At 46.6% G+C, this 26746-nt stretch overlaps 1 protein-coding gene and 1 pseudogene across 1 annotated transcript in view; both read right to left on the bottom strand.

Moving 5' to 3' along the window:
- The window catches only part of OLFM2 (olfactomedin 2), a 502740-nt gene that overhangs the window by 355987 nt on the left and 120007 nt on the right, over positions 1-26746 (bottom strand). The gene's annotated exons all lie outside the window — the stretch shown is intronic.
- On the bottom strand, positions 1070-1188 carry LOC134937342 (5S ribosomal RNA; annotated as a pseudogene).

Consider the following 26746-nt stretch of genomic DNA (forward strand, 5'->3'; position numbering starts at 1 on the left):
GAGACCCATTTTAAATTTGAAATCCTTGAACACTTATATAAGAAGGTTCAAGTTCAAAATGGAATCGCTCAGGGCGGTTATTGCAAGCCTGGACGAAGGGGATTACATGGTATCACTGGACATCAAGGATGCTTACCTGCATGTCCCCATTTACCCTCCTCACCAGGAGTACCTCAGATTTGTGGTACAGGACTGTCATTACCAATTCCAGACGTTGCCGTTTGGTCTGTCCACGGCACCGAGGGTATTTACCAAGGTAATGGCCGAAATGATGATACTCCTTCGAAAAAAGGGAGTTATAATTATCCCATACTTGGACGATCTCCTTATAAAGCGAGGTCCAGGGAACAGTTGTTGATCGGAGTAGCACTAGCTCGGGAAGTGCTACAACAGCACGGCTGGATCCTGAATATTCCAAAGTCGCAGCTGGTTCCTACAACGTGTCTACTGTTCCTGGGGATGGTTCTGGACACAGAACAGAAAAAGGTGTTTCTCCCGAAGGAGAAGACCAAGGAGTTGTCATCTCTAATAAGAAAAAGGTTGGGTTGGGAATACCGCACAGGGTTAACGGAGTTATAAAAAATAATAATAAATAAAATATTGTCTCCGAGAAAAGCCGACAATTTAGACAGTAGTCTAAAATTTATCACCTTCTACCATGAGTTTAATATCTATGGGTAGACAAATGGTGATTGTCAGCGGTGCTCCCAAAGGTCCAAACGTATTTGAAATAGAAAGAGAAGGCTAGAAAAAAGTGACCTTGGTTGGGAGCACTCACTCCCGAAGAGTAACTTGAAATTCTTGATGTATATATGAGTAATAATGTAACAATGAAATATTTAAAACTTAACTTTTAATAATTTGTCTATATAAGAAATGGGGTACACAATTTAGAATTGCAAAAAAACTTGCATAAATAATAAATGGATGGCTCTAACTTTATGAGCCATACTTAAAGAATGAGTCTGCGAACATATTGATGGATTACTACTATGGTAATTCAGTGTCTGGCAAGCATAAGCCCATCTTCCCTTGGAGTCAGCACAAGCCCCAATTAAGTGCCATCAGTAACCTACAACACCTGGTATTCCTAAATGGTCTCCCACTAAAGTACTGACCAGGCCCAACGCTGTATTGCCTCCAAGATCAGACGGGGTTGGGCATATCCAGTGTGGTATTGTAGTAGGTTACGTATGGAAAAGAGTAGCAAGTGCAGCTGTTGTGTAACAGAATGGGAGATGTTTGTTATTGTGCCAGTTTTATAAAATACATGTGTCTAACCCGTTGGGGATATTTAGTTGACCCTCATTGCACCGATTGGCAGCCCAAACACATGGGTATGCGGAGGTTAAATCATATGGTCAGCAGGGGTTAGTGACAACAGGCCTCTGTTTTACCTGTGCATAGCGTAAGGCCGAACGAGGAAAGTAGCCTATTATAATTTAAGGCATATATAACAAACAAACACAAAATCTGAAAAAAGGATATCTGTTATTGCAGACTGAGTATATCTGTCATAAAGACATTAATTGAATAATACTTTTTAATACATAGACATTAATAAGGATATTATCTGTACTAGATTTCAAATAAGATGTTAGTTTGTATCAGTGGAAAAAACATGAAAAGGCTAGCAACAATAACAGAAAAAAAGAATAATTAAGTGTGTTTTTATAACATCCAATGTCCCTGATATAATTATCACCACCTCCAAAGTATATATCAAGAAGAAAACAAAACAACAGGGGAATTTTGGGGACACAGAATACTTGCTGCAATAGTAAACAGTCAAATACTGGCAGCCAGTATATTAGATACAGTTATTGCCATGAACTTTGCATAGGTTGATACAAAGAGGCCTATAACATCCAATGTCCCAGATACAATTATAACCACCTTTGAAATATATATCAAGAAAAAAAGAGAGAGGTGGCAGAATTTTTTAGGGACACCGAATACTTGCTGCAATAGTAAACAGTCAAATACTGGCAGCCAGTGCATTAGATACAATTGTTGCCATGAACTCTGCATAGGTTGATACAAAGAGGCCTATAACATCCAAGATCCCAGATACAATTATAACCACCTTCTAAGTATATATGAAGAAAATAAATATATATATATATATATATATATATATATATAATTTCCCCCTTTTTTTCTTCATATATACTTAGAAGGTGGTTATAATTGTATCTGGGATCTTGGATGTTATAGTTCCCAGCATCCACTACGGACTACGAGAAATAGAATTACCGGTGAGTAAATTCTTATTATTTCAGGGAGTCTCCTGCAGAATGAGGGAGGGTAGGCAACTATGACCTGATCGTAGCAGCAAACTTTTTCACTAATGGGCAAACCCATGTGCACTGCAGGGGGAAGGGGGGGGGGGCAGATATAACATGTGCAGAGAGAGTTAGATTTGGGTGGGGTGTGTTTACTGAAATCTAAATTGCAGTGTTAAAATAAAGCAGCCAGTATTTACCCTGCACCAGGGGCGTTTTAAGAGAGGAGGGGGCACGTGTGCAGACTCCAGGTGGGCTCCCTCCTCTCCACAGCGCTGCAGGCTCTGGCATCGAGCCGGAGTATACTGCGCATGCACAGGTCTCCAGAAACATGGTGCCCGCCATGGTCCGGAGACAAATTTTGAACTGCGCATACGCGGAGGCCATATTTGAATGCAGCGGCTATAAACAGCATGGGTGCAGTGTGTGCAGTGTTGGCCCCCCCTGGACCCAGGGGCCCTTGTGCACCGCACACATTGCACCCATGATAGATATGCCAATGCCCTGCACATAAACAATATAACCACTTAAATCTAACTGTCTCTGCACATGTTACATTTGCATCACCTGCAGTGCACATGGGGGGTCATTCCGAGTTGATCGCTTACTAGCAACTTTTTTCTGTGCTGCGATCAGATAGTCGCCGCCTATGGGGAAGTGTATTTTAGCTTTGCAAGTGTGCAAACGCTTTTGCAGCCGACGGCACAAAAAAGTTTTTTACAGTTTCTGAGTAGCTCTGGAGTTACTCAGCCGCTGAAATCACTTCAGTCTTTTTGGTCCCAGAATTGATGTCAGACACCCGCCATGCAAACACTTGGACACGCCTGCATTTTTCCAAACAGTCCCTGAAAACGGTCAGTTGACACCCACAAACGCCCTCCTACTGTCAATCACCTTGCGATCGGCTGTGCCAATGGATTCTTTGTTAAACCATCGCCCTGCACCGATCCTCTTTGTACCTGTACGACACGCCTGCGCATTGCGGTGCATACGCATGTGCAGTTTTGTCGAGATTTAACCTGATCGCAGCGCTGCAAAAAGTTGCTAGTGAGTGATCAACTCGGAATGACCCCCATGGTTTTGAGAAAGATTTTGCTGCTGCGATCAGGTCTGAAATAGGCCCCGTGTTGGCAGCTATGAGGTAGGTTCATGTGTTGGCAGCTATGCGGTAGGTTCATATGTGTTGATATGAGGCTGGTTTAGTAAGGAGGGTAGATCATGGAATGTAGGTAGGTAGAAAGGATTCTTTAGCATGAAGGTGCAGTGGTCATACAAATAGGCATGGCTCTGTGTTGCCGTACTTGATTGATAAAGTATTTGCATTGCAAATGGTTGACCAGGCGATGCACCAGCACTTGGGGAAAATACTTTGCCATCCTGTATTGCAGCACTTTCTTTTAAAGAACAAAGTAACTGGTAGAAGGGCTACGGTTGTTAGATCGACACAACTTAGGTCGACAGTCATTAAGTTGACCACTGAAGGTTGACAGGTCAAAAGGTCAACATGAGGTTTTCTATTTTTTTTTTTTTTTGGACTTTTTCATACTTTACGATCCATGTGGACTACAATTGGGAACGGTAACCGGTGCCGAGCGAAGCGAGCCATGCAAGGGGACACAGTGCACAAATTGGGGTTCCCCGGGGACACGGTGCACAATTTGGAGTTCCCCGTCACTTTACGAGGAAAACGACACCCAAAAGAGTCCAAAAACTCATGTCGACCCTTTCACCCGTCGGCCTAGTACATGTCGACATAATGCCCATGTCAACCTTCAGTGGATGACCTAATGACTGTCGACCTAAGTTGTGTCGACCCAACGACCCATAGCCTGGTAGAAAACAGAACAATTTTCCAAACAAAGCAACAGAAATAAGAGACGTGCTCTCAGCACCAGAATGAAGCACAAAATACAGGCGCAAGAAGCGAGCATCAGATGGCGCCATTGTTCCATAGTCAGTGCAGCACAACGCTCTTTTTAAAGAGCTAATGATTGATGTTGTTTAATTGGGCCTGTTTATAGAGGATTAGGGAAAATGAGTTTGTGCATCAAAAGTCATGAAAGGAACAGTTCCATAAATCAAAAACCAGAATGGCTTGTATTACACCAGCGGCGGCACACTGTATGCCTCTGAAATGGTGTTTAAAGTGCCTATCATTATTTTGTTTAAAGAAATCTGACACATTGCACAGTTCCACTGATGAAACATTTTGAAAGCATCTTTTATTTATAGCACTCAAAAAGCCCATATTTATCTTTTATCAATTCATGCTACAAGTCTATCCAGAAGTGTAACTACCGCATCCCACAATGCATAGAGTGCTTTTAGCCAGTTCACTTACACATTTACCTGGGGGTAAGAGCATACTCACGCTGTGGAACAGCTCTGATATAACATAGGCTTTGTTGCTGGATAAATGAAATGCTGCTTTTTCTTTTATAAAGCACAAACCATCCATATCAGTAACAGAGAAAGCCTTCAGAAATCCCACATGTAGCAGACAGTTTGCACCTTAACCCCTTTCACTTCTAAAAACTGTTCTAAGGGGGTCATTCCGACCCATTCACATGCAGCGGTTCTTCGCTGCGGTGCGAACGGCTCGGAACTGCGGCTGCGCGGCGCCTGCATTGCGCATGTGCGTTGTTGCCCAGCGACTGCAGTCACCGGGTAATGACGCCAGGACCAATGAAAACGATCGCAGGCCCGATCGCAAGAAGATTGACAGGAAGGAGGATCGGGGCGTCTACTCACCGTTTCCCGGGCGTGGTAAGGCAAACGCAGGCGTGTCCAGGCGTTTGGAGGGCAGATGTCTTGATCCGTCGCACTGGGTAAGTAGGTGCAGGGCTGGTCTTGTTCTGCACAAATTTTTTTAGCATAGCTGGGCTGCACAAGCGGTTGCAGCCCTGCTATGCTAAAACAAACTCCCCCATAGGCGGCGTCTAGTTGATCGCACGAGCAGCAAAATGTTGCTACGTGCGATCAACTCGGAATGACCACCTAAGTCCGCAAACTGGCCTTCTCTTCCATACCTATTAGTCTGACAGGGCGGCAACTAATGCTCTCTTCAGAATTTAAATTATGCTAATTCTTACACCTGAACAGGAAGATGATGTGTCAAAATTACAGGAGACCTACAGGAAAGCTATTCTAAGGGGCAGATGTACTAAGCAGTGAAAAGAGTGGCGATATGAGCCAGTGGAGAGGTTTCCCATGGAAACCAATCAGCATTGACGTAACATTTAGAATTTGCATAATATAAAATTCTGCAGAGCAGCTGATTGGTTGCGATAGGCAACTTCTCCACCGGCTCACTTCTCCATTCTTTTCACTGCTTAGTATATCTGCCCTACAGGTGTGTATTATTGAACTTATTCAGAGGTTCTCAAACTCATTACTTAAGGCACCCTAACAATCCAGGTTTTAAGGATATCCATAATTGAGCACATGTTGCTTAATTAGGACCTCTGTCAACTTGATTTAGCTAGCTGTGCCCAAGCATGGACATCCTTAAACAGGGGCATGATTATCATGCCCCCAGCCCCCTGACTAACTGCAAGTCAGCCCCCCCTTCCCCCTCGTGGATTACTCAAAGATCCCTTCCTCCTCCAATTACTTAAAGACCTCCCCATGTGGACTACCCATAGTGGGCACTAACCACTGGGGCCCCATTTTCTGCTCTTTTACTTGTTAGCAGTGTGCTGCTGCACTGCAGCCACACCTGCTCCTCCGGCTGACTCCGTCCAGTCTCTCCTCCTAACCGATGCTGAGAGGAGGCGTGACCGTGGTCCGGGAATGTCCCTGCAGACTCAACCAAGCCTCCTCCCAGCATTAGTCAGGACTCAGAAGGGGCGGAGCCATTCGGGTGAGCAGCAGCAAACTTCTAAGGTAAAAGCTGCTAGCAGTGCTCCACAGCTAGGTGCAGGGGAGGGGCTGAGCCCCATATCAGCCGCATCCCTTGCACCTATGGTAGTTACACCCTTGTCCTTAAAATCTGGACTGCTGGGGTACCTTGAATTTGCGAACCACTGAACTGTTTGTCTCTTAACACTGCACTAATAGTGAAACATCTGTCCTCACCGATTCAGCTTAAGAGAGGAGGGGCCCATGTACAGACTCCTCTCTGTGGGCCCCCTACTCTCTGTGGCACCATAGACTCTGCGGATGCTCAGGTCTATGGAAACATGGCACCTGCCGTGTTCCCGGAGACTAATCTCTACTGCACATGTGCGGATCTCCGAAACCATGTTGCCAACAATGCTCGCCATTTTCCAAGTTATTTCTCCGGCATCAGCAGGGTGGGCCCTACTGGACCCAGGGGCACATGTGGACTGCACACACTGCATCCATTATAGAAACACTTGTGGTCCATACAATCTACCAATAAAACTGTGTTGGGCAGTAGAGCAGGAATTACCATCAGCTCCCCAGCAATACTGGATGGCAGCAAAAAGAGCACTCTTGGGGCATGGGCATGTTTCCATATAATCCCTGCGGAACTTGTGACCTTCGTCCTAGGACACCGGTCAGATCACTACTGCAGCAGGAAGCATCTGCTTGTAATAGAGTCCTCCTACTGCATTACCATACAGCGCTGCCACAGAATGGCTAAACTATAAATGTTGCATCCCCTCCATGGCATTTTAGTGACATTTACACATAATGCCCCAAGTAGTGCCACTTACTCATAATGCCCCCAGTAGTGCTACTTACTCATTATGCCCTCAGTAGTGCCACTTACTTATTATGCCCCCAGTAGTGCCACTTACACATAATGCCCCCAGTAGTGCCACTTACACATAATGCCCCCAGTAGTGCTCACCGGCACCAGCCTCCTCCTCCGCCGATGCTGCTGTTGTTGTTGGTGCCGGCGCTGTCTCTGAGGGGAGGAGAATACTACTGTGCCTCTCCTGCCTGTCGCTGAGTCCAGCGGCCTACTATAGTTATGACTGTGGATGTGACTATATGTAGGCTTAGAGCACAGGGGCAACAAGCAGATAGTGCACAAAGGAGGTCATTCTGACCCGATCGCATGCTGTGGTTTATCGCAGAGGTGCGATCGGGTCGGAAATGCGCATGCGCCAGCGCCACAGTGTGCCGGCACATGCCAGACGGCGCTACGATCGCCTCTGCCTGATTGACAGGCAGAGGCGGTCACTGGGCGGGGGGGAAGGGGCGGAATGGCGGCATTTGGACACAGTTTCGTGGGTGCTGTCCAGCCATAGCAGGCATGGCTAGACCGTGCGGGGGGCGGGCCGCAGCGACTGCATGACGTCACACGCAGCCGCTGCGGGCCAGGAAGCGACGAGTAGCTAAAGCTGCACTGACCGGGAGCTACTCCTAAAGTGCAAAAGCATCACCGCTGTGTGATGCTTTTGCACTTCTGAGGGAGGGCCGGCACTGACATGCGGGGCAGGATAGCCCTGTGCTGGGCGTCCCCCGCATGTTTATGGTCATGATCGTAGCCCTGCAAAATTTTGCAGGGCTATGATCAACTCGGAATCACCCCCTAAGTACAGAGGAGAATGTCAAATTTAGATGGCTTTCTTTCCTATTCATTACTATAGAACTTGACAATCCCAACTTTTACTTAGTTGAAACAATGTTGCTGCTCTCTACAAGTTAACACTTAGAGTGAAATTCAATAGTTGCAATGTGCCTACTGATACTGTTTCTAAGGGCCGGATAGAGAGGTACCTAGTCAGATGGTGGTGGTAGGGGATTCTATCATCAGGAAGGCAGATAGGGCAATCTGCTACCGGGACCGTGATTGCCGTACAGTCTGTTGTCTCCCGGGTGCTCGGGTACGGCACATCGCGGACCGGGTAGATAGATTGTTGGGAGGGGCTGGGAAAGACCCGGCGGTCTTGGTGCACGTTGGCACCAATGACAAAGTTAGCGGAAGGTGGGATGTCCTTAAGAAAGACTTTAGGGACTTAGGAAAGAAACTGAAGGCAAGGACATCTAAGGTAATATTCTCGGAATTATTACCCGTGCCACGCGCTAGTCCAGGGAGGCAGAGGGAGATTAGGGAGGTAAATGTGTGGTTTAGGGATTGGTGCAGGAAAGAGGGGTTTGTGTTCCTGGAACACTGGGGGGACTTCTCAGTCAGGCGCCATCTCTTTTGTCGTGACGGATTGCACCTGACTGAGGAGGGGGCAGCGGTGCTGGGGGGAAGGATGGTTAGAAGGTTAGAGGAGATTTTAAACTAGGAGCCTGGGGGGAGGGTTTAGCTAGAAACTACGGGTCATGCAGTGAGAATAGTGGGGATGGCGGTAGTAAACGAAATGGGGGAGAAGTTGGGGGGAGGGTAAGAGCAGGCGGTAAGGTTACTAACATGGGTACTAAAAGGGATTTTACTAAAGCACTAACCAATGACGATTACAGGTCATCATTGCTACATAAGGTGAAAGATATCCCTAACGCAAGGGAAAATACTTATCTTAGTTGTATGTATGTAAACGCCAGAAGCATTACTGGTAAAAAGGGTGAACTAGAAATACTTGCAGCAAGCAAACAGTATGATATTATAGGCATTACTGAAACTTGGTGGGATGAATCTCATGATTGGACAGTCAATCTAGAGGGCTATACACTGTTTAGGAGAGACAGACTAAATAAAAAGGGTGGAGGGGTGTGTCTTTACGTAAAGCCGTTTTTAAAACCTGATATACAGGAAGATATTCAGGAGGGGACTGTAGACACTGTCGAGACATTATGGGTAGAAATTGCATGCGGGGAAAAAGGAATAAAAAAGTTAGTATTGGGTGTATGCTATAGGCCGCCTGGTTTCAACGCATCTGATGAGGAATTGTTACTTAAGCAAATTGAAAGAGCAGCAGGAGTAGGAGACATAGTAGTGATGGGAGATTTTAACTATCCAGAGATAAACTGGAAAAACGATTCATGTGATACTGCTAGGGGCAATATGTTTTTAAACACACTTAATGATAACTACTTAGTCCAACTAATTGAGGAACCAACTAGGTACAATACAATCTTAGACCTGGTATTAACAAACAATGGGGATTTGGTATCAGGTATTATAGTAGGGGAGCCCATAGGAAACAGCGACCACAATATGGTCACATTCAATATCAGTTTCCATAAACAGCCCTATACTGGCTCAACTAGGACTCTAAACTTTAGCAAAGCAAATTTTGAAAAGATGAGGGTATTTTACAGGGATATTGAATGGGAAGGTTTGTTTTTAGGAAAAAATACTACGGAGAAATGGGAGGTACTAAAATTCCTGCTAGCTAAAAATACACTCAAATGTATTCCTATGAGCAGCAAAAAAAGGAATAAAAATCATAAACCGATGTGGCTTAACAAAAAGATTAAGGAATTTATGGGCAAGAAAAGGCGAGCATTTAAAAAATACAAATCTGACGGGGAAGCAGAGTCATTTCAGCACTATAAGGAATGTAACAAAATTTGCAAAAAGGAAATAAGAGCGGCCAAAGTAGAAACTGAAAAACTAGTAGCAAAGGAAAGCAAAGCGAATCCAAAAAAATTATTTAAATACATTAATAGCAAGAGATTAAAGAAGGAGAGTATAGGCCCTTTAAAAGACAAGTTGGGAGTCTTAAGCAAAAATGATAATGACATAGCGGACACAATAAATTAGTTTTTTTCAACAGTATTCACTAGAGAGGACCCAATTCAGGGACTGACACACAATCTCAATAATGAGAATATCCCACTGATAGGTACTTATTTAAGCGAGGAAGTAGTCTGTGACCGATTAAAACATTTAAAGATTAATAAATTACCAGGGCCCGATGGTATTCACCCAAGGGTTCTAATGGAGCTTCACTCTGAACTGGCAAAACCGCTATCTTTGATCTTTAAGGATTCAGTTATATCAGGTATGGTTCCCAAAGACTGGCGTATAGCGGAAGTAGTGCCTATATTCAAAAAGTGAAGTAAAGCTGAACCAGGTAATTATAGACCAGTTAGTCTTACATCTATAGTGGGGAAAGTATTGGAAGGTATTCTAAGAGATAGCATTGAGAAGTTCCTTGAAGTCAATAAGGTCATTAAAAGGAATCAACATGGGTTTATGAAGGACAGATCCTGTCAAACCAACTTACTTGGCTTTTATGAAACAGTAAGCGCAAACCTAGATCAGGGTAAAGACGTGGATGTAATCTTTTTAGACTTTGCCAAAGCGTTCGATACTGTACCACACATGAGACTTATCTACAAGCTACAAGAATCAGGGCTAGGAAGCACAATATGCACTTGGGTCAAAAACTGGTTAGATAATAGGGAGCAGCGCGTTGTGGTTAATGGATCTTTTTCAACTTGGACTGAAGTGCTAAGTGGTGTGCCGCAAGGCTCAGTATTAGGACCGCTATTGTTCAATATTTTCATTAACGACCTAACAGAAGGTCTAGAGAGCATGGTGTCAATTTTTGCAGATGATACCAAATTGTGTAAGGCTATAAATACAGAGGAGGATGCCGAGTCTCTTCAGAACGACTTAGTTAAATTAGAAGCATGGGCAACCAAATGGAGAATGCGCTTCAACACAGACAAGTGTAAGGTAATGCACTGTGGTAACAAGAACAAAAATTACACCTACCTACTAAATGGGGTAAAATTAGGGGATTCTGTACTGGAAAAGGACTTAGGTGTCCTCATAGATAGCAAGCTAAGCAGTAGTACCCAAAGTAGGACTGCAGCAAAGAAGGCTAATAAGATATTAGCATGCATAAAACGGGGTATTGATGCTAGGGACGAGAGTATTATACTCCCGTTATATAAATCACTAGTGAGGCCACACCTTGAATACTGTGTACAATTCTGGGCACCGCACTACAAAAAGGATATCCTGGAACTAGAAAAGGTACAGAGGAGGGCGACCAAACTAATTAAGGGCATGGAGACGATGGAATACAAGGAAAGGCTTGAAAGACTAGGCATGTTTACATTGGAAAAGCGGAGACTAAGAGGGGATATGATCATCATCTACAAATATATAAGGGGACAATACACAGAGCTTGCGCGGGACCTGTTTTTGGTTAGATCAACACAGAGGACTCGTGGACACTCGCTCAGGTTAGAGGAGATTCCGCACAATACGGCGTAAAGGCTTTTTCACGGTAAGGACAATACGTGTTTGGAATTCCCTGCCCGAGGGAGTTGTAATGGCGGAATCTGTCAACACCTTTAAGAATGGGTTAGATCAATTCCTAATGGATAAGGATATCCAGGGGTATGGTGCATAGTAATGCATTATAGTTACTATAAATAGGGATAAAATGCAACGGCTGACAGCAGCATCAGTCAGAAATTTTAGTCAAATCATCATGCATAGGAGACCACAAATAGGTTGAACTCGATGGACAATTGTCTTTTTTCAACCTCAGATACTATGTTACTATGTAATAAAGTTCAAGTTGGCCAGAGGTGCAGATTCCCAGCCGAACTCACGAGGTTTTGCTCGCACTTCATAGAGAAGCAAGGGAAAATCTACCAGGCTTGTTTACTGGATGGTAATATGCGCAGCCACATTTCGCCATGAATTGAATTTCACACTAGTACCCCTTTCAGACTCATGGTTTTGTAGACGGTTCAAACGTGGTTGCAACCTGGCTTAGACCCCTTTGAGACCAGCGACAGGACCCTGCTTATTGCCGGTTCGGCAACATTACCGCACGCTTGGACCGCCAGATCTTCCTATGCTGTAAACCTTCTTACCCGTTTCCAATGAGCCTTACCCAATTCCTTCCTAGGAAAAACCCAGCTCATTAACAGAGTTGAATTCCCAGGTGACTGGACCCGGATGGAGCACAATATTCCTGTGCAATAACCCGGGATTTTCTTGTCAGTGGAAAAAAGTATAGAGCAGGGGTGGCCAATCCGCGGCTCTCGAGCCGCATGCGGCTCTTTCATCCGCCGCATGCGGCTCTTTCATCCGCCGCATGTGGCTCAGCCGGCTCCTGGCTCCCCCTTCCCTGGCCCCCCGTTCTGGTCACCGCGCTGTTGCTGTCAGTGAGGGGAGAAGAGCGCAGCGTGCGCCTCTCCTGCCCCTCACTCTCCAGCAGCGGTGTTACGCTTCAGTTCAGCGCCGGTCCAAGAGAGCCAATCAGAGCACGCGCACCGGCAGCTAAGGATGCCGGACCGCGAGCTTTGATTGGCTCATGGACCGGCGACTAATTGAAGAGAGACACAGTCGCTGGAGAGTGAGGGGCAGGAGAGGTGCACGCTGCGCTCTCCTCCCCTCACTGACAGTAGCAGCATGGAGGAAGGGGGGCATTGCTGGCACTGTGGGGACATGTATACCTGGCACTGGGGACATAGCTGGCACTGGGGTGACATGTATATCTGGCACTGGGGGGCTTATCTGGCTTTGTGGGGACACTAGCATTGGGGCATAGCTGGCACTTTGGGGACATATATATCTGGCACTAGGGGCATAGCTGGTACTGTGGGGGCATATATAACTGGCACTGGGGGCATATCTGGCATGGAGGCATAGCTGGCACTGGGGGGAAATTAATATATGGCACTGGGCGGACATGTATATCTGGCACTGGGGGCAGAGCTGGCACTGTGTGGGGACATGTATATCTGGCACTGGGGGCATATCTGGCACTGTGGGGACATATATATCTGGTACTAGGGGCATAGCTGGCACTGTGGGGACATATATATCTGGCACTGGGGGCATATCTGGCACTGGGGGCATATCTGGCACTGGGGGGGACATGTATATCTGGCACTGGGGGGTCATGTGTATCTGGAACTGTGAGGCATATATGTATCTGGCACTGTGAGGCATATATGTATCTGGCACTGTGAGGCATATATTTATCTGGCACTGTGTGGACATATGTGTATCTGGCACTGTGGAGGGGTATATGTATCTGGCACTGTGGAGGCACCCATTTTTTGTCATTTTTATATGTATGTGGCACTGTACTGGGGCATTATATGTATTTGGCACTGTACAACATGACTAAAAATGGAGTTATGACACAAGGTCATACTCCTACAAACGTCATAACGAAAGGTGTGCGCAGAAAATGGGGTGTGGCTTTGTGAAAACTAGGCCACCCCCCCATTTGTGCGTGCGCACCTTTGGCGCGCGCAGGATACTGGCTCTTGCCCTTGACTACAGATCTTTTCTGGCTCTTTGCCTCTGACTGGTTGGCCACCCCTGGTATAGAGGGAGGAAATAGACACAACAGACATTCCAGAAGTTTAAAAAAGAGACAGACAATAAGTATTTCTCACAAAGGGCGGGATGTATTAAAATACATCGCCACCCCATCAAAGCAATGACAGAGGCCCCCTGCGATACCTATGAGAATGTTTGCGGGGGTCTCTGTGGGGTCCGTCACCTCAAAGCCCCGGGAAGTGACGTGTGCTGGGAGTCCTCTGCAGCAGGAAGGAGGAGCTGGGGGATCGTGGAGTGCTGCCTGGACACAGGTGAGAGGGGGTCAGTGGGAGCAACGCTGGGCGGCGGGTGCGGCGCTCAGCGGCGGCTGCGAAAAAACCCATAGGCTTCTATAGGGAATCTCCATAAAAAGATGGCGATACCCTCATCAGCGAAAACCCGGCAGCCAGGCTATAGTACATATGGAAATGCGGTAAAACCCCCGAAAACGGGTTATACCGTATTTTCCCTTTAGTACATCCCGCCCAAAGTGCCACATTGGAAATGTACATTAATTAGAGATGAGCGGGTTCGGTTTCTCTGAATCCGAACCCGCACGAACTTCATGTTTTTTTTCACGGGTCCGAGCGACTCGGATCTTCCCGCCTTGCTCGGTTAACCCGAGCGCGCCCGAACGTCATCATGACGCTGTCGGATTCTCGCGAGACTCGGATTCTATATAAGGAGCCGCGCGTCGCCGCCATTTTCACACGTGCATTGAGATTGATAGGGAGAGGACGTGGCTGGCGTCCTCTCCATTTAGATTAGGAGAGAGAGAGAGAGATTGACCTGAGGCTGATACTGTAGAAGAGAGTGCAGAGTTTAGTGACTGACCACAGTGACCACCAGCAGTGCAGTTGTTTTATTTAATATATCCGTTCTCTGCCTGAAAAAAACGGTACACACAGTGACTCAGTCACATACCATATCTGTGTGCACTGCTCAGCCCAGTGTGCTGCATGCCTGCATCATCTATGTATATATTATATATCTGACTGTGCTCAGCTCACACAGCTTATAATTGTGGGGGAGACTGGGGAGCACTGCAGTGCCAGTTATAGGTTATAGCAGGAGCCAGGAGTACAAGACAGTCACATACCATATCTGTGTGCACTGCTCAGCCCAGTGTGCTGCATCATCTATGTATATATATTATATATCTGACTGTGCTCAGCTCACACAGCTTATAATTGTGGGGGAGACTGGGGAGCACTGCAGTGCCAGTTATAGGTTATAGCAGGAGCCAGGAGTACATATTATATTAAAATTAAACAGTGCACACTTTTGCTGCAGGAGTGCCACTGCCAGTGTGACTGACCAGTGACCTGACCACACTGACCACCAGTATAGTTAGTAGTATACTATATTGTGATTGCCTGAAAAAGTTAAACACTCGTCGTGTGACTTCACTTGTGTGGTGTTTTTTTTTTTATTCTATAAAAAACTCATTCTGCTGACAGACAGTGTCCAGCAGGTCCGTCATTATATAATATATATACCTGTCCGGCTGCAGTAGTGATATATATATATTTTTTATATCATTATTTATCATCCAGTCGCAGCAGACACAGTACGGTAGTTCACGGCTGTAGCTACCTCTGTGTCGGCACTCGGCAGTCCATCCATAATTGTATACCACCTACCCGTGGTTTTTTTTTCTTTCTTCTTTATACATACATACTACTACATCTCTTTATCAACCAGTCTATATTAGCAGCAGACACAGTACAGTACGGTAGTTCACGGCTGTGGCTACCTCTGTGTCGGCACTCGGCAGTCCGTCCATAATTGTATACCACCTAACCGTGGTTTTTTTTTCTTTCTTCTTTATACATACATACTACGACATCTCTTTATCAACCAGTCTATATTAGCAGCAGACACAGTACAGTACGGTAGTTCACGGCTGTGGCTACCTCTGTGTCGGCACTCGGCAGTCCGTCCATAATTGTATACCACCTAACCGTGGTTTTTTTTTCTTTCTTCTTCATACATACATACTACGACATCTCTTTATCAACCAGTCTATATTAGCAGCAGACACAGTACAGTACGGTAGTTCACGGCTGTGGCTACCTCTGTGTCGGCACTCGGCAATTCCGTCCATAATTGTATACCACCTAACCGTGTTTTTTTTTTCTTTCTTCTTTATACATACATACTACGACATCTCTTTATCAACCAGTCTATATTAGCAGCAGACACAGTACAGTACGGTAGTTCACGGCTGTGGCTACCTCTGTGTCGGCACTCGGCAGTCCGTCCATAATTGTATACCACCTAACCGTGGTTTTTTTTTTCTTTCTTCTTCATACATACATACATACTACGACATCTCTTTATCAACCAGTCTATATTAGCAGCAGACACAGTACAGTACGGTAGTTCACGGCTGTGGCTACCTCTGTGTCGGCACTCGGCAGTCCGTCCATAATTGTATACCACCTACCCGTGGTTTTTTTTTCTTTCTTCTTTATACATACATACTACTACATCTCTTTATCAACCAGTCTATATTAGCAGCAGACACAGTACAGTACGGTAGTTCACGGCTGTGGCTACCTCTGTGTCGGCACTCGGCAGTCCGTCCATAATTGTATACCACCTACCCATGGTTTTTTTTTCTTTCTTCTTCATACATACATACTACGACATCTCTTTATCAACCAGTCTATATTAGCAGCAGACACAGTACAGTACGGTAGTTCACGGCTGTGGCTACCTCTGTGTCGGCACTCGGCAGTCCGTCCATAATTGTATACCACCTAACCGTGGTTTTTTTTTCTTTCTTCTTCATACATACATACTACGACATCTCTTTATCAACCAGTCTATATTAGCAGCAGACACAGTACGGTAGTTCACGGCTGTAGCTACCTCTGTGTCGGCACTCGGCAGTCCGTCCATAATTGTATACTAGTATCCATCCATCTCCATTGTTTACCTGAGGTGCCTTTTAGTTGTGCCTATTAAAACATGGAGAACAAAAATGTTGAGGTTCCAAAATTAGGGAAAGATCAAGATCCACTTCCACCTCGTGCTGAAGCTGCTGCCACTAGTCATGGCCGAGACGATGAAATGCCAGCAACGTCGTCTGCCAAGGCCGATGCCCAATGTCATAGTACAGAGCATGTCAAATCCAAAACACCAAATATCAGTAAAAAAAGGACTCCAAAACCTAAAATAAAATTGTCGGAGGAGAAGCGTAAACTTGCCAATATGCCATTTACCACACGGAGTGGCAAGGAACGGCTGAGGCCCTGGCCTATGTTCATGGCTAGTGGTTCAGCTTCACATGAGGATGGAGGCACTCAGCCTCTCGCTAGAAAAATGAAAAGACTCAAGCTGGCAAAAGCAGTAGCACCGCAAAGAACTGTGCGTTCTTCGAAATCCCAAATCCACAAGGAGAGTCCAATTGTGTCGGTTGCGATGCCTGACCTTCCCAACACTGGACGTGAAGAGCATGCGCCTTCCACCATTTGCACGCCCCCTGCAAGTGCTGGAAGGAGCACCCGCAGTCCAGTTCCTGATAGTCAGATTGAAGATGTTCATGTTGAAGTACACCAGGATGAGGAGGATATGGGTGTTGCTGGCGCTGGGGAGGAAATTGACCAGGAGGATTCTGATGGTGAGGTGGTTTGTTTAAGTCAGGCACCCGGGGAGACACCTGTTGTCCGTGGGAGGAATATGGCCGTTGACATGCCTGGTGAAAATACCAAAAAAATCAGCTCTTCGGTGTGGAACTATTTCAACAGAAATGCGGACAACAGGTGTCAAGCCGTGTGTTCCCTTTGTCAAGCTGTAATAAGTAGGGGTAAGGACGTTAACCACCTCGGAACATCCTCCCTTATACGTCACCTGCAGCGCATTCATAATAAGTCAGTGACAAGTTCAAAAACTTTGGGTGACAGCGGAAGCAGTCCACTGACCAGTAAATCCCTTCCTCTTGTAACCAAGCTCACGCAAACCACCCCACCAACTCCCTCAGTGTCAATTTCCTCCTTCCCCAGGAATGCCAATAGTCCTGCAGGCAATGTCACTGGCAATTCTGACGAGTCCTCTCCTGCCTGGGATTCCTCCGATGCATCCTTGCGTGTAACGCCTACTGCTGCTGGCGCTGCTGTTGTTGCTGCTGGGAGTCGATGGTCATCCCAGAGGGGAAGTCGTAAGCCCACTTGTACTACTTCCAGTAAGCAATTGACTGTTCAACAGTACTTTGCGAGGAAGATGAAATATCACAGCAGTCATCCTGCTGCAAAGCGGATAACTGAGGCCTTGACAACTATGTTGGTGTTAGACGTGCGTCCGGTATCCGCCGTTAGTTCACAGGGAACTAGACAATTTATTGAGGCAGTGTGCCCCCGTTACCAAATACCATCTAGGTTCCACTTCTCTAGGCAGGCGATACCGAGATTGTACACGGACGTCAGAAAAAGACTCACCAGTGTCCTAAAAAATGCAGTTGTACCCAATGTCCACTTAACCACGGACATGTGGACAAGTGGAGCAGGGCAGGGTCAGGACTATATGACTGTGACAGCCCACTGGGTAGATGTATGGACTCCCGCCGCAAGAACAGCAGCGGCGGCACCAGTAGCAGCATCTCGCAAACGCCAACTCTTTCCTAGGCAGGCTACGCTTTGTATCACCGGTTTCCAGAATACGCACACAGCTGAAAACCTCTTATGGCAACTGAGGAAGATCATCGCGGAATGGCTTACCCCAATTGGACTCTCCTGTGGATTTGTGGCATCGGACAACGCCAGCAATATTGTGTGTGCATTAAATATGGGCAAATTCCAGCACGTCCCATGTTTTGCACATACCTTGAATTTGGTGGTGCAGAATTATTTAAAAAACGACAGGGGCGTGCAAGAGATGCTGTCGGTGGCCAGAAAAATTGCGGGACACTTTCGGCGTACAGGCACCACGTACAGAAGACTGGAGCACCACCAAAAACTACTGAACCTGCCCTGCCATCATCTGAAGCAAGAAGTGGTAACGAGGTGGAATTCAACCCTCTATATGCTTCAGAGGTTGGAGGAGCAGCAAAAGGCCATTCAAGCCTATACAATTGAGCACGATATAGGAGGTGGAATGCACCTGTCTCAAGCGCAGTGGAGAATGATTTCAACGTTGTGCAAGGTTCTGATGCCCTTTGAACTTGCCACACGTGAAGTCAGTTCAGACACTGCCAGCCTGAGTCAGGTCATTCCCCTCATCAGGCTTTTGCAGAAGAAGCTGGAGACATTGAAGGAGGAGCTAACACGGAGCGATTCCGCTAGGCATGTGGGACTTGTGGATGGAGCCCTTAATTCGCTTAACAAGGATTCACGGGTGGTCAATCTGTTGAAATCAGAGCACTACATTTTGGCCACCGTGCTCGATCCTAGATTTAAAGCCTACCTTGGATCTCTCTTTCCGGCAGACACAAGTCTGCTGGGGTTGAAAGACCTGCTGGTGAGAAAATTGTCAAGTCAAGCGGAACGCGACCTGTCAACATCTCCTCCTTCACATTCTCCCGCAACTGGGGGTGCGAGGAAAAGGCTCAGAATTCCGAGCCCACCCGCTGGCGGTGATGCAGGGCAGTCTGGAGCGACTGCTGATGCTGACATCTGGTCCGGACTGAAGGACCTGACAACGATTACGGACATGTCGTCTACTGTCACTGCATATGATTCTCTCACCATTGAAAGAATGGTGGAGGATTATATGAGTGACCGCATCCAAGTAGGCACGTCACACAGTCCATACTTATACTGGCAGGAAAAAGAGGCAATTTGGAGGCCATTGCACAAACTGGCTTTATTCTACCTAAGTTGCCCTCCCACAAGTGTGTACTCCGAAAGAGTGTTTAGTGCCGCCGCTCACCTTGTCAGCAATCGGCGTACGAGGTTACATCCAGAAAATGTGGAGAAGATGATGTTCATTAAAATGAATTATAATCAATTCCTCCGCGGAGACATTGACCAGCAGCAATTGCCTCCACAAAGTACACAGGGAGCTGAGATGGTGGATTCCAGTGGGGACGAATTGATAATCTGTGAGGAGGGGGATGTACACGGTGATATATCGGAGGGTGATGATGAGGTGGACATCTTGCCTCTGTAGAGCCAGTTTGTGCAAGGAGAGATTAATTGCTTCTTTTTTGGGGGGGGTCCAAACCAACCCGTCATATCAGTCACAGTCGTGTGGCAGACCCTGTCACTGAAATGATGGGTTGGTTAAAGTGTGCATGTCCTGTTTTGTTTATACAACATAAGGGTGGGTGGGAGGGCCCAAGGACAATTCCATCTTGCACCTCTTTTTTCTTTTATTTTTCTTTGCGTCATGTGCTGTTTGGGGAGGGTTTTTTGGAAGGGACATCCTGCGTGACACTGCAGTGCCACTCCTAAATGGGCCCGGTGTTTGTGTCGGCCACTAGGGTCGCTAATCTTACTCACACAGTCAGCTACCTCATTGCGCCTCTTTTTTTCTTTGCGTCATGTGCTGATTGGGGAGGGTTTTTTGGAAGGGACATCCTGCGTGACACTGCAGTGCCACTCCTAAATGGGCCCGGTGTTTGTGTCGGCCACTAGGGTCGCTAATCTTACTCACACAGTCAGCTACCTCATTGCGCCTCTTTTTTTCTTTGCGTCATGTGCTGATTGGGGAGGGTTTTTTGGAAGGGACATCCTGCGTGACACTGCAGTGCCACTCCTAAATGGGCCCGGTGTTTGTGTCGGCCACTAGGGTCGCTAATCTTACTCACACAGTCAGCTACCTCATTGCGCCTCTTTTTTTCTTTGCGTCATGTGCTGATTGGGGAGGGTTTTTTGGAAGGGACATCCTGCGTGACACTGCAGTGCCACTCCTAAATGGGCCCGGTGTTTGTGTCGGCCACTAGGGTCGCTAATCTTACTCACACAGTCAGCTACCTCATTGCGCCTCTTTTTTTCTTTGCGTCATGTGCTGATTGGGGAGGGTTTTTTGGAAGGGACATCCTGCGTGACACTGCAGTGCCACTCCTAAATGGGCCCGGTGTTTGTGTCGGCCACTAGGGTCGCTAATCTTACTCACACAGTCAGCTACCTCATTGCGCCTCTTTTTTTCTTTGCGTCATGTGCTGATTGGGGAGGGTTTTTGGAAGGGACATCCTGCGTGACACTGCAGTGCCACTCCTAAATGGGCCCGGTGTTTGTGTCGGCCACTAGGGTCGCTAATCTTACTCACACAGTCAGCTACCTCATTGCGCCTCTTTTTTTCTTTGCGTCATGTGCTGATTGGGGAGGGTTTTTTGGAAGGGACATCCTGCGTGACACTGCAGTGCCACTCCTAAATGGGCCCGGTGTTTGTGTCGGCCACTAGGGTCGCTAATCTTACTCACACAGTCAGCTACCTCATTGCGCCTCTTTTTTTCTTTGCGTCATGTGCTGATTGGGGAGGGTTTTTTGGAAGGGACATCCTGCGTGACACTGCAGTGCCACTCCTAAATGGGCCCGGTGTTTGTGTCGGCCACTAGGGTCGCTTATCTTACTCACACAGTCAGCTACCTCATTGCGCCTCTTTTTTTCTTTGCGTCATGTGCTGATTGGGGAGGGTTTTTTGGAAGGGACATCCTGCGTGACACTGCAGTGCCTCTCCTAGATGGGCCAGGTGTTTGTGTCGGCCACTAGTGTCGCTTAGCTTAGTCATCCAGCGACCTTGGTGCAAATTTTAGGACTAAAAATAATATTGTGAGGTGTGAGGTATTCAGAATAGACTGAAAATGAGTGGAAATTATGGTTTTTGAGGTTAATAATAATATGGGATCAAAATGACCCCCAAATTCTATGATTTAAGCTGTTTTTTAGTGTTTTTTTAAAAAAACACCCGAATCCAAAACACACCCGAATCCGACAAAAAAAATTCGGTGAGGTTTTGCCAAAACGCGGTCGAACCCAAAATACGGCCGCGGAACCGAACCCAAAACCAAAACACAAAACCCGAAAAATTTCAGGCGCTCATCTCTAACATTAATCCCACTTAAGATCAGTCATGTACTAAGATTTCGTTACTGCAAGCAAGATAATAAAAGCAATTATGAGAATGCTTTTTATGGATTAATATGTTTTATAGATTCAGGTACTGTACAACAGAAATGGAAATTGTATTATTAAAGAATTGTGTGCTATGTAGTGTAACCACTAGAGGTCCTTTGCAGAGAGCAGCTATATTTCCTTAACCCACAGTAATTCCTAAAGCTATATAGTGTGGTGTAGTCAGTACTTCTGTTCCATTAATCTATTCTACAAAATACCTGTAGGAGCTCTGAGATTTTTGTCTCCTTTACAACATTATAATTAGTCTAAAAGTGTCTCTCATCTGTCCAATGGTTTTAAAAGTGCTTATAGAGATGGCCGAAATGTCTCCTCTAAAGAGCTTTTCTCTTGCAATATGTCTGCACTATCCATAGATTCCCAGAAACATGCACTGCCACTTATAAATTAATGGATGACAAAGGCTTTCAGGTTTTAGTTTTCAGTGGAATAGCTGTGACTCTTTCATCCCAGCAGGCATAGGATGGACGGAGAGAAGTGTTCTGCATTCTGAGCGGTTTAGCTGAAAAGGGTATCAGGAGAGGCAGAGACAGCAGTGTCAGGAACACACACTTCCTTTAATGGTAGTACTGGAACATACTAGAGATGAGCGGGTTCAGTTCTCAGAGAACCGAACCGTACCGAACTTCACCATTCGAGTCCGGTTCTGAGCCAGGCTCGGGTTTTCCCGCCTGACTCGGAAACCAGAACGAGGCAAAACGTCATCATCCCGCTGTCGGATTCTCACGGGATTTGGATTCCATATAAGGAGCCGCGCGTTCCCGCCATTTTCACTCCGGCATTGGATAGTGTACAGAGAGGACGTGTCTCCGTTCTCTCAGTGTCCTCAGTGTCCGTGGCTTGTGCGGCATCTGTCCAGTCACAGTGCTTGTGTCCTCTGCTGCCATATGTCCAGTGCTGTCCAGTGGTGCTGTGTTGTGCTGCATCAGTTCAGTGGTGCTGTGTTGTGCTGCATCAGTCACAGTGGTGGTGTGTTGTGCTGCATCAGTCACAGTGGTGGTGTCCTCTGCTGCCATATGTCCAGTGCTGCTGTATAATAAGTCCCTTACAGTGTTGCTGTGTTGTCCTGCATCAGACCAGTGGTAGTGTCCTGGCCATCAGTCATTCCAGTGACCAGGCAGTCACAGTGGTATACGCTGTTGCTATATGTCCACTGCTGCCATATAATAATAATAATAATAATAATAATAATAACAACAACAACAACAAGACCCTTACAGTGTTGCTGTGTTGTGCTGCATCAGACCAGTGGCAGTGTCCTGGCCATCAGTCATTTCAGTGACCAGGCAGTCACAGTGGTATACACTGCTGCTATATGTCCACTGCTACAGTATTATAATAATAATAATAATAATAATAATAATAATAACCACAAGTCCCTCACAGTGTTGCTGTGTTGTGCTGCATCAGATCAGTGGTAGTGTCCTGGCCATCAGCCATCAGTCATTCCTGTGCCGCATATTGTGTTATATAACTCCAGAAACATAATGGAGAATAAAAATTTGGAGGATAAAATAGGGAAAGATCAAGAACCACTTCCTCCTAGTGCTGAAGCTGCTGCCACGAGCCATGACATAAATGATGAAATGCCATCACCGTCGTCTGCCAAGGCCGATGCCTAATGTGATAGTAGAGGGCATGTAAAATCCAAAAAGCCAAAATTCAGTAAAAGGGCCCAAAAAAAAATAAATTTAAATGGTCTGAGGAGAAACGTAAACTTGCCAATATGCCATTTATGACACGTAGTGGCAAGGAACGGCTAAGGCCCTGGCTTATGTTCATGACTACTGGTTCAGCTTCACGTGACGATGGAAGCCCTCATCCTCCCGCTAGAAAAATTAAAAGAGTTAAGCTGGAAAAAGCACAGAAGAGAACTGTGCATTCTGAGATGGTATCACAAATCCCCAAGGAGAGTCCAAGTGTGTCAGCGGTTGCGATGCCTGACCTTCCCAACACTGAACGGGAAGAGGTGGCTTCTTCCACCACTTGCACACCCCCTACAAGTGCTGGAAGGAGCACCCACAGTTTAGTTCCTTATATTGAAATTGAAGATGTCACTGTTGAAGAACACCAGGATAAGGATATGGGTGTTGCTGGTGCTGAAGAGGAAGTTGACGATGAGGATTCTGATGGTGATGTGGTTTGTTTAAGTCAGGCACCGGGGGAGACACCTGTTGTCCGTGGGATGAAGAAGCCCATTGTGACGCCTGGGCACACTACCAAAAACGCCACCTCTTCTGTGCGGAATTATTTATCCACAAATCGGGACAACAGGTGTCAAGCCGTGTGTTGCCTCTGTCAATCTGTAATAAGTAGGGGTAAGGATGTTAACCACCTAGGAACATCCTCCCTTATACGTCACCTGCAGCGCATTCAACATAAGTCAGTGTCAAGTTGTGAAACTTTGGGTAAGAGCGTAAGCAGTCCACTGACTCCTAAATCCCTTCTTCCTCTTGTACCCAAGCTTCTGCAAGCCACACCACCAACTCCCTCAACGTCAACTTCCCCCTCTGTCAGGAACGTCAATAGTACTGCAGGCCATGTCACTGTCAATACTCATGAGTCCTCTCCTAACCGGGATTCCTCTGGAGGATCCTTGAGTGGTACGCCTGCTGTTGCTGCCGCTGCTGTTGTTGCTGCTGGGAGTCGATCGTCATCCCAGAGGGGAAGTTGGAAGACCACTTGTACTACTTCCAGTAAGCAATTGACTGTCCAACAGACCGTTGTGAGGAAGATGAAATATGACAGCAGTCATCCTGTTGCAAAGCGGATAACTGAGGCCTTGACACTTATGTTGGTGTTAGACGTGCGTCCGGTATCCACCATTAGTTCAGTGGGACTTAGAGAATTGATGGAGATAGTGTGTCCCCAGTATCAAATCCCATCTAGGTTCCACTTTTCTAGGCAGGCGATACCGAGACTGTACAAAGACGTCAGAAAAAGAGTTACCAGTGTCCTACAAAATGCGGTTGTATCCAGTGTCCACTTAACCACGGACATGTGGACAAGGGGAACAGGGCACACTAGGGACTATATGACTGTAACAGCCCACTGGGTAGATGTATGGCATCCCGCAGCAACAACAGCAGCGGCAACAGTAGCAGCATCTCGCAAACGCCAACTCATTCCTAGGCAGGCTACGCTATGTATCACAGCTTTCCGTAAGAGGCTCACAACTGACAACGGAAACTGAGGGACATCATCGCATAATGGCTTACCCAAATTGGACTCTCCTGGGGATTTGTGATATTGGACAACGCCACCAATATTGTGTGTGCATTACATCTGGACAAATTCCAGCACGTCCCATGTTTTGCACATACAATTAATTTGGTGGTGCAGAATTTTTTGAAAAATGACAGGTGCGTACAGGAGATGCTGTCGGTGGCCCAAAAAATTGCGGACCACTTTTGACATTCTGCCACCGTGTGCCGAAGACTGGAGAGACAGCAAACACTCCTGAACCTGACCTGCCATCAACTGAAGCAAGAGGTGGTAACGAGTTGGAATTCAACACTCAATATGCTTCAGAGGATGGAGGAGCAGCAAAAGGCCATTAAAGCCTATACATCCACCTACGATATAGGCAAAGGAGGGGGAATGCACCTGACTCAAGCGCAGTGGAGAATGATTTCTGTCTTGTGCAAGGTTCTCCAATCCTTCGAACTTGCCACACGTGAAGTCAGTTCAGACACTGCCAGCTTGAGTCAGGTCATTCCCCTCATCAGACTTTTGAAGAAGCAGCTGGAAAAATTGAAGGAGGAGCTAAGACAGAGCGATTCCGTAAAGTATGTGGGACTTGTGGCTGGAGCCCTTCATTCGCTTTGCCAGGATTTAAGGGTGGTCAATCTGTAGAAATCAGAGCACTACATTATGGCCACCGTGCTCGATCATAGGTTTAAAGCCTACGTTGTATCTCTCTTTCCGACAGACACAAGTCTGCAGAGGTGCAAAGACCTGCTGGTGAGTAAATTGTCAACTCAAGCAGAACGTGACCCGTCAACAGCTCCTCCTTCAATTTCTCCCACCACTGGGGCTGCAAGGAAAAGGATAAGATTTCCTAGCCCACCTGCTGGCGGTGATGCAGGGCAGTCAGGAGTGAAAGCTGACATCTGGTCCGGACTGAAGGACCTGCCAACGATTACTGACATGTCTACTGTCACTGCATATGATTCTGTCACCATTGAAAGAATGGTGGAGGATTATATGAGTGACAGCATCCAAGTAAGTAGGTATGTATGCTGGCAGGAAAAAGAGGCAATTTGGATGCTCTTGCACGAACTGGCTTTATTTTACCTAAGTTGCCCCCCCTCCAGTGTGTACTCCGAAAGAGTGTTTAGTGCAGCCGCTAACCTTGTCAGCGATCGGCGTAGGAGGTTACTTCCACAAAATGTGGAGAAGATGATGTTCATCAAAATGAATTATAAATTCCTCCGGGAAGACCTTTATCAGCAATTGCCTCCAAACAGTACAGAGGGACCGGTATCCGGACTCCAGGTCGACAGCACAAAGGCCGACACACCTTAGGTCGACGCCAATTGGTCGACACACCTTAGGTCGACATGGACAACAGGTCGACATGGAAAAAGGTCGACATGAGTTTTTCATGAGTTTTTTCTTTTTTTGAACCTTTTCATACTTAACGATCCACGTGGACTACGATTGCAACGGTAAAGTGTGCCGAGCGAAGCGGTAGCGGAGCGAAGGCACCATGCCTGAAGCATGGCGAGCGAAGCGAGCCATGCGAGGGGACGCGGTGCACTAATTGGGGTTCCCGGTCACTCTACGAAGAAAATGACACCAAAAAAACATAAAAAACTCATGTCGACCTTTTTCCATGTCGACCCTGTTCCTGTCGACCTTTTGTCCATGTCGACCCTTTGTCCATGTCGACCTAAGGTGTGTCGACCAATTGGCATCAACCTAAGGTGTGTCGACCTTTGTGCTGTCGACCCTCAGTCCCAGACCCAGAGGGACCTGTGATGGTGGATTCCAGTGGGGACAAATTAATACTCTTTGAGGAGGAGGAGGATGTACACAGTGGAAGGGGTGAGGAATCGGAGGATTAGGATGAGGTCGACATCTTGCCTCTGTAGAGCCAGTTTGTGCAAGGAGAGATTGATTGCTTCTTTTTTGGTGGGGGGATTAATTGCTTCTTTTTTGTGGGGGCCCAAACAAACCATTAATTTCAGCCACAGTCGTGTGGCAGACCGTGT

The sequence above is a fragment of the Pseudophryne corroboree genome, chromosome 6 (assembly GCF_028390025.1).
Source record: "Pseudophryne corroboree isolate aPseCor3 chromosome 6, aPseCor3.hap2, whole genome shotgun sequence".
Lineage (NCBI taxonomy): Eukaryota > Metazoa > Chordata > Amphibia > Anura > Myobatrachidae > Pseudophryne > Pseudophryne corroboree.